At 34.6% G+C, this 10,913-nt stretch overlaps 1 long non-coding RNA gene across 1 annotated transcript; it reads left to right on the forward strand.

Annotated features, from left to right (window-relative positions):
• The first annotated feature begins 1,038 nt into the window (after nucleotides 1-1,038).
• LOC113039128 (uncharacterized) lies at nucleotides 1,039-7,474 on the forward strand. The gene is made up of 5 exons (XR_003274879.1): nucleotides 1,039-1,138; nucleotides 3,470-3,550; nucleotides 5,250-5,367; nucleotides 5,572-5,605; nucleotides 5,816-7,474. It is a non-coding gene; the product is annotated as an uncharacterized LOC113039128 (long non-coding RNA).
• The last annotated feature ends 3,439 nt before the right edge of the window (nucleotides 7,475-10,913 follow it).

The following is a 10,913-nucleotide window of genomic DNA, read 5'->3' on the forward strand; positions in this document are numbered from 1 at the left end:
TGATAAACTAAAAAAATGTGCACAGTTTATTGTGTTAACATAAAGAAAATCTAGCAGCAAGTTTTCTAGGTTTGCAGGACAGACATCAGGAGAAATGCTGGTTACGCAAAATGTAATTTCTCATTTAAATTATTAATTCACCTTTCACTCGTTCACCGGCAGATGATCTTATCACTCCACTATTAATCAAAGCCAGATTACATCTTCATTTATTATTATTTTGTGGGCTTTTCCTTTATTTGATAGGACACAGAGTCATCTCTAGGTTTGCAGATAATGTGTTTTTACTCTATATTGTTTAATCGTGTACTTGTTCAGTCTTATTTAAGGTAAAGTCTTGTTGTCCCTGCATCATCAAAATTACATCCACACACAAGTTTGTTTGCCTTCATGTTTCCTTCAAATCAGTTTATCTTCATTATAATAGTTTATATGTAAAATAAGTATATGGCAGTCTAAACACAATAATCTATGTTTATATGACAGTCTGGTTTGGGATTTATTATCTGTAAGACACTTTGGATAAAAGCATCTCCTAAATGATTATATATTCACTCTATAGCCCACATTATATAAAAGGACAGATACATGGTAAGCATCAAATATCCAGATGCCTATTTATATCTTATATTACATTTAGTTGTATTGTAGCTAATTAACTTCAAGATATCATAATTAAAATATTATTGTAATATATCTGCCCTAATGAGGAGCCCCTTGGCATTTTGACACTTAGAGAATAAGTATTTAATTAAGTGACTTTAAAACAAGCTTTCTTTCTTTGTTTTCATGCTTTGAGCATTTATTCAGTGCACAATAGTTCCTACATGTGCGTTATTTTGAGAGAGTTCATGTTCAGCTGATGACTGACAAACATCAGCTCCAAAACACATAATAAATACTGCACATACTTGTAAAGCACATGCGTTAGCAGAAATCCAGTATATTTTACATTACTATCCTTGATATCATATTTCAGCCTCACGCAGATTTTATGATACACGGCAGAAATTATTCTTATGACGCACTTTAAGTTCTGGCCTGTTTTCTGCTTCCGGAAGTTCTCAGTGGAGAGTTCCGCTATAAACTGCGCGAGCGTCGCTGTGATCTGCTGTAAATCTCAATCGTGGTCAAAAAGGTAACTTTCTGCCATTAGGAATGATTCGAGATTACTTTTCAATGAATTAATTGTGTATCTTAAATTGACACACGTGAATATTTCCTCATTTTGTACTTACGTTCTACTTTAGATTTACTTTCGGTTTGAAAGCTTTCTTCGTTGTTGATCCCATGTCGTATTATCTTTTCATAAAATACAAAAACAAATATATATAAATTATTTTAGAGGATCGTCGTAATGCAATTGCAAATCTTATGTATGAAGTATGTTTGTCACTGTTCAGACTCTGTGTAAAACTTTAAACTATTCGGATGCGAGCTGAACGCAACATGTTTCTCTGATGACGTCACTCTCTTGCCTCTAATTTCTGCACGAATCGTGCTGCTCGTTGTTTTTGAAAACGAAAGTATTTTCTCGCTTAAACTGACGACAGACAAACATTTCGACGCTCGAGGTCAGATCCCAAAAAAATATTGTATATTCAAAGTTATTTTTTTCTGTGAGGCAAGTTTTAAAAAGTCTAAATCTGATTTAATGATTTTATGTCGTGTAAATGAATGTTGGGGGAGAGCGGGGTCAACCAGTGTTTATTTTCTCCAGCTGCATGCTAATGCTGTGACTTTCTGTGTCTTGCATCATTTATTAAAACATGTTTATGTCATATTATACCAAAAGAGTATGTCGAGAGTGAGGGTCATAACACAGACAGTCTGATTCAGTCAGATATTTATGAGAGGCCGTTTCTGGACATACTGTAGGCCTGTCTGTACCGATCTAACTTCACTCTCAGGGAAGCTGCTACTTCTGTTTAGTTTTCAGCCATAGCTGAGCTTCTCCACTTACTGATTTGCCGTGTTTTTTTTTTTGTTTTTTTTTATTTATTTATGCATAAAACAACTGGATGGAAACCTGATTAGGCCTACTGTTAAATCATACTGAGAATTATATTATATAATTATTTTATATAGTTATTTTTTATTTGCATATTATTCTTTCTTTAAAAAAAGTTTTATAAAATTAAATTAATAAATAAATGTTTTAAACAATTCAATATTTTAATTACATATTCCAACAAAGTGCTGGTTTACGTTTCATTTCAGTTTTTCCAGATCCAAAGTATTTCCAGACACAGATAAAGTCTCCTCAGCTGCAGTGTTGTTGAAATTCTTTATTATAATTTTGTTAAGAACAAACTGTGAAAGTCTTAGAATAAACTGAAAATATGAGACATTTAGCTTCAACCTTTAACCTCTCAGGCTACTGCCACATTATTGACAACAGCAGACAATAATCATCATCGTTATATGTTTAATGTTATATGTTTAAAACCGGTTTGAAAACCACTACCATCTATAGTTACTCTCTGTAGGTTTTTGTTTTTGTTTTTACACTAGCATGTTAGCGCGTGTAATCAGACAGTACAAGCCGACAATCTCATGATCTTAAAGTGATAGTTCACCCCAAAATGAAAATGTTGTCATTAATTACTCACCCTCATGTCGTTCCAAACTCACAAGAAGATCAAGTTACAGGAACGTAGGAAATCATTAAAATAGTCCATGTGACACGGATCCACGTAACTTTACGAATCTACGAGAATTTGTGTAAAACGATAATAACGACTTAATTCAACAATTTGTCTCCTCCACATCACGCTATACTCCATTTGAGAATATCACATGTAAACAACATATGCAACGTATGTACATGGATACATTGTTTATGTTCAGATCAAAGCGTAAGAATAACGTAAACAGCGTATCATGAATGTGATTCTGACACAGAACAGCATTCGTTCTTTGTATATGTGATACTCTCCAAAATGCACAATAGGGTGACACGACAGAGAGAAATTGCTGAATAAAGTCATTATTATTGTTTTACTTGCACACAAAAAGTATTCTATAGATTCATAACGTTACTGTTGAACCACTGGTGTCACATGGACTATTTTAATAATGTCTTTGCTACGTTTCTGAGCCTTGATCGTGTTTGTGTCCTTGAGTGTATCAAAAATATCTTGATTTGTGTTCCGATGATGGTTTTACAGGTTTTACAGATTAGAAACGACATGAGGGAGTAATTAATGACAGTATTATTATTTTTATTTTTAAAGATCTTTTGATAGGCTATAAAGATTCCTGCATATATATATATATATATATATATATATATATATATATATATATATATATATATATATATATAATAGATAGATAGATAGATAGATATCTTAAATATGTTTTGTAGACAAATGTAAATTAAAATGAAAAATAAATTCTTTACCAAAATGAAAAACTGAGGAGGTTATACATTCTGCTTCATTACACTTTCTGCTGTATTTAACAGATCCCCTCTGAGGCCAAAACATATAATGGTGTAAGGATCCACTCACCGGCTCAAGAAAGATAGTCCAGCTCCTGGTTGAAGGTTTGATGCATATTCAGTCTTTTACCTGCACTTCTACATTTATCAGGATTTACTTTACAGTTTAGTCTGGCTCCATGTTCAACCTGACTCCAAGTGATAATCAAATTTAGACAAAGTTTATTAAAAACTGATCATAAATTTTGTTTATGTATTAATTTAGATATTTGATTATTCTGGAAATCCCATACTTTTGATTATTTGTAGTAATTTGCTTGGCCAACAGTGAACACACGGCACAAACTCACCAGTTCTGTTCTTACTCAGAGGATACAGGGGGATTATAATAGCTTTAAATAGGCTGATAGCACATAATAAAATTGGTTTTGGTACGGTTTTGGTTCGGTATTGCTATATTCATGGAAAAAACTAAACTTTAAAAAAACATATTGTGACGAGTGAGGCGGGGCCGAGAGCCGTGGGAACGGGCCGAGGCCGGTGGAGTGATTGGAAATGAGTGATACCTTCTCATCCGTCCCCGGAAACTCACTCCAGCCCACTGCCTCGAGCGTCCATGGCACCACACTCCTCACCAGCTCGATGGCACCGCGGATTCCCCACAGCGGCGAGGGATCTTCAGCAGCGCGTCCTTCCTTCTCCCGGGCCTCGGCACCAATGTAACAATAAAACTACATGATCACGGGAAGAAGGAGGCGGGAACCAGCGGACAATCCGATAAAGACTTTAATAATAAAATAAACACAAACTAGCTCGACAGCCCCTCACGGACGACTGCCGCGCACAAACAAAACATAAAATAAAGCCCAGTCCTGGTCCTCTCTCGTCCGTCACTGTCGTCGCTCCTGTTTTATATCTTTCCATCTCCTCCGTGGGACTCGAGACCAATGGGTCGAGCAGGTGTCGCTCATTTCCAATCACTTCACCGACTTCGCTCTGTTCCCACGGCTCTCGGCTCCGCACCACTCGTCACAATATATTTTATCATATCATTAAGAATATTCTATCTAACTACAAGCAACAACACAAATAAATACAAAAGAGTAAAGATACAAATAAAATAAACTGATTTTCGTGATTTTATTTAGGGGGTCTAGTATTAGTTTTTAGGTAGAAAAACTGAATAAAGTAATCAAATGTAAAACAGCAAAGATTATTCTTAATTAAAGGTACAAAATCTTTAATCAAGAGCAGTAAGTGATTTCATTGTTGTTGCTGTTTGATTAATATAAAGTCACTTTAATGCACTGCACTGATCCAGTAGACCTACTTTAAGTCGGCTGTAGGATACTTACCAAGACACAATTTCAGTGTGAATTTGTCAATTTAAACACAATACTTCAGAGAGAGCTTATATTTGCACACGATCTGAGGCAAGGGTTTGAACGCTTTGGAAGATCGCACGCACAAATCTTCTCACTCTCGCTGTTGTTGTAATGTCTGGGAAGCCAGAATATTCATCCATCAACAGAAACATTTATTAACTGAAACTGCTTGTTTTACCTGTTATTTATAGAAAACCATATTACACATGTTATTCAATTTAATAATACTGGAAAAATAGGAAAGGGTAAGTCTAAGCAGGCCAAAGGCGATAGTGGCAAGGAAATGCAGGAAAAAATACAAAATAAAAAACATTGGGAGAACCCAGACTCAGCCGGGGACCAGACGAATCAACATGTGTGATTTAATCACAAGTCAAACTGTGTATCTTTCTGAATTTCTTTCTGAATATTTCACTCAGCTCCTTCTGCTTGAAGTAAACTAATCCCAAGAAATGGATCGCCGTCGCAAACTGTCTGGATCCGGTGATGACAGCGATGCTTTAGATAAGAGTATTGGTCTTCCTCCTTACTTTAACTGTAAGTCCATAAATTACATGATGAAGAATTTTTTATCGTCATTAATTTTGTGTTCAAATAAATAAACAAATGATCCTCAGAAATCACATCCTCATGTCAAATGTAGATGAAAATGATTTAGAATTAAAAACAAAGAAAGTTATTTGTACTGGCAATTATTTAATCTTTATCATAATCTTTGGAAATGTTTAATATCAAATGCAGGTGCTGGGAGTAAACCAGAGGAGATACTACAGCGGTAAGAGTTTCCTTGCTCTAAGTCTTGGCTTCATCAGTTTATTGATGTTATTAGAAGTACAGTCATTTTTTAAAGCTACATTATGGCAAATATTTAGTTGCTAAATACTGGTAAGAGACTTCTTTAAAAATCATTTAAACAATTAATTAAAAAGCACACAAATCAAATCTTAAATACTTTTTAATCCTGATAAAGGTTTTGATGTTTCAGGAAACTTCAAACTGTTGATTCTTTCAAGAGAACCATTGAGGAACTAAAGTCAGAATATAAGAGAAATCTCCCCACACTCACTGATCAAATGAAGAAACTGGAGGACATCTCTGATGTGATTGAATTGTGCACAAGAACGCTACAGTGGTCAGTTTGGCTGGATCATCAGTTGGAGCAGTGGGTCTGGCTTTATCTCCAGTCACATTATGAGCTTCTTTGTGTGTTACTGCTGTTGCAGCTGTTGCTTTAGTAGCTGGAGGAGTAACACGTGCAGCATCAAACATCATTAACATACTCAAGCAAAGAAAACTACGTCCGACTGTTGTGAAGATCATCAGTGATTTCCTGGAGACAATCAAACCAATGACTGAGCATCTGAGTATAATTTCTAACATCACTGCAGATATTCAACAGAACAATGAGATTTTAAGTAAGCTGGAGTTTCAGACACCAGTAAGAGGTTTTAATGATGTATTAAATACTGCAAAAGCAGCTGATGTGGCTCTAGTTGGAAAATATTGTGCAGAGGCTGCCAAAGACATCTGTGTGTATGAGAAGGCTGTCAGAGCTGTACGTGATCCTGCAAAGGCTGCCAGAGCCACTGGTGTACTCTCATCTCTGTTTCTTGCTCTTGATGTTGTTTCTAATGTTCAAAATTCAATCGCTGAAATGAATCAACCAGCAAACGCGAGAAAACCAGGAAAAATCATATCACGAACTCGGAAGTTTATTCATTACACGAGACAAACAGCTTCTCATTTTCAGAAGACTCTAGATAAAATTAAATATGTCATAAACACTATTAACTAAATGTTGCAAAACAGCACAGAGATCAACAATCACACAGTTATTAAAAAAAGAAAGGAAAAATGACAACATGGCTTTTTTATATACTATATATATATATATATATATATATATATATATAAATTTTTTTAGTAGTCTTGATCTGCTGTTTCTAATTTGGTTTTCCATGTAATGTGGAATTTTGAGTGAAAAAAAAAGTTAACCAAAAAATAAATAAATAAAATAAAAAACAAGAAACTATAAATGTTCAAATAAATATAATGTATAAATATTGTACATACTGTCACCAATGAAGCAGTATAACATGCCATTCTTGTTCTTCTTCATCTTCTTCTTGTTTATTAGTCAGTTTGGGAGAGAATTGAGAAATAAAATACAGTTATTAAAATAATATTTTAAAATATATTAAAATAGAAAGCATTTATTTTAAGCAGTAAAACTCAATATCTATGTTTGCATCAATAAATGAAGGCTTGGTGAGCAGAAGAGATTTCTTTAAGAATCATTTAAACAATTTTGCTGTCCAAATACTTTTGACTGCTAATGTAAATATGAAAAATAAATATGAACTGTTTCCGTTCGATATACATTGACTCCTGAAACACATTATCTGACTGATATTACTGATTGATTCTTCATTTGACATATTCTTAAAGGTATTATTTTGAAGTATTATTTGCTGCCAATTGATTTGTGTATCCATTTTCTGTTTAGATGTGTTTGTGATTATTTTATGATGTATTATTTAGAGAAATGTATTTGTTAAAATTGAGATGCTGATTGTTTTTGTGCCAAATAAATGTACAGTGAGCTAAACATCTGTGGGAGAAAAATAAACACATTAATAATGGATGCTGCATTATTTTCTATTAAAAATAATGTTAATAATGATCAGATCTCTGTATATATTAATATATGTTAAATGGAACACAACGTTTAGTTTTAACAGTATCAGTTCCCAGACTATTGATAGCAGTAGTCCTCTGAGGATGTTTCATCACCTCTGACACTTGACCTCTGAACCTGGTTATTTCTGATCAGACTCGAGACCTGTAGCTCCACCATCCGTTCAGAAGACTTGTTATCTGTTTTCAGTCTTTACTAGATTGAATTATAGGCTAAAATAAACTGAATGCATTATCTCTACGATGGATAGATTTGACCTCCTGTCCCTTGCATCACATTAATATTAGTGAATATTAACTTGAACTAACAATAACAATACATTTATAACAGTATTTATTATTTTTGTTAATGTTAGTTATTGAAAATTAACCTGTTTTTGAACTGTTTCCAGTGAAACTATAAAAATAAACAAGCCACATTATAAATTAAACACAATTAATAATCAACAATCAACAAGAATAATTACGGAAAAATCAAGTAAAGATGCAATCAAACAGACGATGAACTCTATTAACAGCAATTATTCAGTGTTGTAATACTTCATTATTGGATTTCTATATTTGTTTCTACGTCATAAATTTTAATTACAGATTATAGAGATATGAATCCTCATCTTCATCATCAGTCTCCAGGTGAAAGCAGAAAGAGTTTGTGGTAAGAACAGAAACGCTTCTCTTCATCTGCTGTGAATCTGGAGAAACAGAGAGATGTTGTGTGTGAAATGAGAGATGAAGCACATGAGAAAGCTGAGAATAAAGAGATTCTTCTGTCAGAAACAGCATCAACACAGAAGCAGAAGCACAGATGAAACACTGAGCAAAGGTTTGGAGTGAATCCTGAACAGAATTGAGTAGAAATGAAAGAGATGTGGATTCAGCGCTTCAGAAGAGATGAAAACAGCAGAACTGATCCTGAGTCACATTCACATCTTTGTGTTTGACTTCAGTAATGTTTCACACTTTTCTGTCTGTGTTTAGTGATTTCTCACAAACTCTTGTGACTTTATCAAATGAATCCAGTAGATAAGATCGTATCAGCTGCTGAAGTGAAATATGTACGTGTGTTATTAATATTATATATGAAAATACTTTACACTCATGTTAATTCAATACAGAAGACATCACTGTACTTCAACACCTGATTGATTACATTAAGAGATGCAAACATCTTTCTTTTTGTAATGCTATGCTTAAATATGCAAATGAGACATTATCTTATTTAATAGGCCTATGTACTCATTTGCATACATTAGCTGCTAAAACTGGTTTGAAGTCAGTTATTTCTATCTTTTGCTGTAGTGTGTCAGATGGAAATATCAGTTTCCAAACACTGATTGTGTCATTAATATTAATAATGCAGTGAGATGTGTGTGCTGCACACCAGGGGCGTGTCTGAGCATTTCAGTGGGTGGGGGGGGGGGGGGTGGCATGCTGGGGCACTGCCTCCAAATGGGGTGGCTGCAAGTGACCAAAAAACTAAATTCTACAGTATATTACGTAAATCCTACTAATTTTATTATTTATTACTATTTTATTAACTTGAATAAAGTTACTTGTAAACAAATGTAGTAATGAAGCACATTTTTTATTGAAGCAATTTTAAAAACCAAGAAACAGAAACGATGTCAACTATTTTCTTTTAATAAGTAGTTTGGCCATTACAATATACAGTAGTTTTATTCACAATTTCTTTAAAATAATAAATAAATAAATAAAATAAATCAATTAATTAATTAAAATTCCCCCCACTGTAATAATTCAAATGGTTTGGCCAAGACATCATAGTGTTTCATTCAACATTTCTTTCAGATTAATTTACAAAAAAAAGCTGAGTAACACAGAGTTAAAGTTTTAGCACTGTAACAGTTCAAATGAAAACACCACAGTTTAACCTTCTGGAGTCTAAGCCAAGCTATCGAGCCGAGCCAGATAACGAACAATAGACTGATTCGTTCTCGATTCAAGAACCATTTCTGTCAGACGCGTCCGATTCGAGAACCGAGGAGCTGATGATACTGCGTATGTGTGATTCAACGTGTTCATCTTAAGTCATTTGTGGATTAATGCTTACTGGAGACCAGAACCGTTTCAAACGATTCAGTTCGATTTGGTGAACTGGACTACTTTGATGATGTTTTTCTTACCTTTCTGGACATGGACAGTAGACCGTACACACAGCTTCAATGGAGGGATGGTGAGCTCTCGGACTAAATCTAAAATATCTTAAATTGTGTTCCGAAGATAAACACAGGTCTTACGGGTTTGGAACGAGTTATTAATGACATAATTTAGATTATTGCGTGAACTAACCCTTTAAGACATAACACATAAGACACTCTTTTTCGAAGTAATACGAAGAAATGGTCACTGAACGAATGAGTGAACGAATCTGAATGAATCATTTTGGTGAACGAACTGAAAATGAGCGAATCTCTTGAAAGAATCACAATTTCCATCACTATTCTTTAGTTTAGAAACAATAAAAACATTAGCAGAAAGAGAGGAAGACAGTCAAAAAAGAAAGCTAGACCTCAACTAAAACAGCTGGATTCGTCTGTTTCAGTGGTGACTGGAAAACCGTCGAACAAAACCATCTAAATCAAGACATTAGGCTTTCCTCACCTCAATGCTTAAGACGCCAAGATTACTGAGTGTGTAATCAGTCATGGTAGTGCGTAAGTGTGTTTTTATGAGCTTAAGTGTGCTCACATCTTGCACTGCTGACTGGTAACTTTCTAACACCCTCCTCACTTGATGCAGTTCATGTTTTATGTCATCAATCATATTCATAAATCCTAGCAAAGCTAAAAATGGTCACTGTCACAAAATAAACAGATACAAAATATGCAAATCATAGCACACTGTAAATGCTCGACATTAACATTAATTAATCGACATTAATTATTTTTACTGTAGTTTTTTTTAAAGGACAGGTCAATCACCATAACAATGTTTATTGTTTGATAGCGCCCAGCGTATTTTACTTTTAGGCCCTGTGTCCACCAAAGCGTTTAGGCAGCTGAAAACGGCAGGGGCTCTGCTGAAACGCCCAGCTGTGAGCGCTTGAAGGCGCTATTTGTGTTGTTCGTATGAGAAAACCATACAAACATATTAAACCATACATAAAGGTTACCTACCAGCTCTTTGTTTGGTGTCTTGACTTCCCACACTTAATAAAGTAAGAGTCCAAGTCCGCGAAGACTGTTGTTTCTCTGACGCTCGCTGCACTTCTTTGAATCGCGAACTTCAGTAAAGTAAACTGATCGGCCGTAAAATAAACCAATCACAAAAAAAATCTTATAGCGGTGGCCCCTGCTGCACACAGAGATGTGATCTGATCTTCATCAGTCTGTCTGGAGTCACATGAAGAAACAGAACAAACTGAG

The sequence above is a fragment of the Carassius auratus genome, chromosome 21 (assembly GCF_003368295.1).
Source record: "Carassius auratus strain Wakin chromosome 21, ASM336829v1, whole genome shotgun sequence".
NCBI lineage: Eukaryota > Metazoa > Chordata > Actinopteri > Cypriniformes > Cyprinidae > Carassius > Carassius auratus.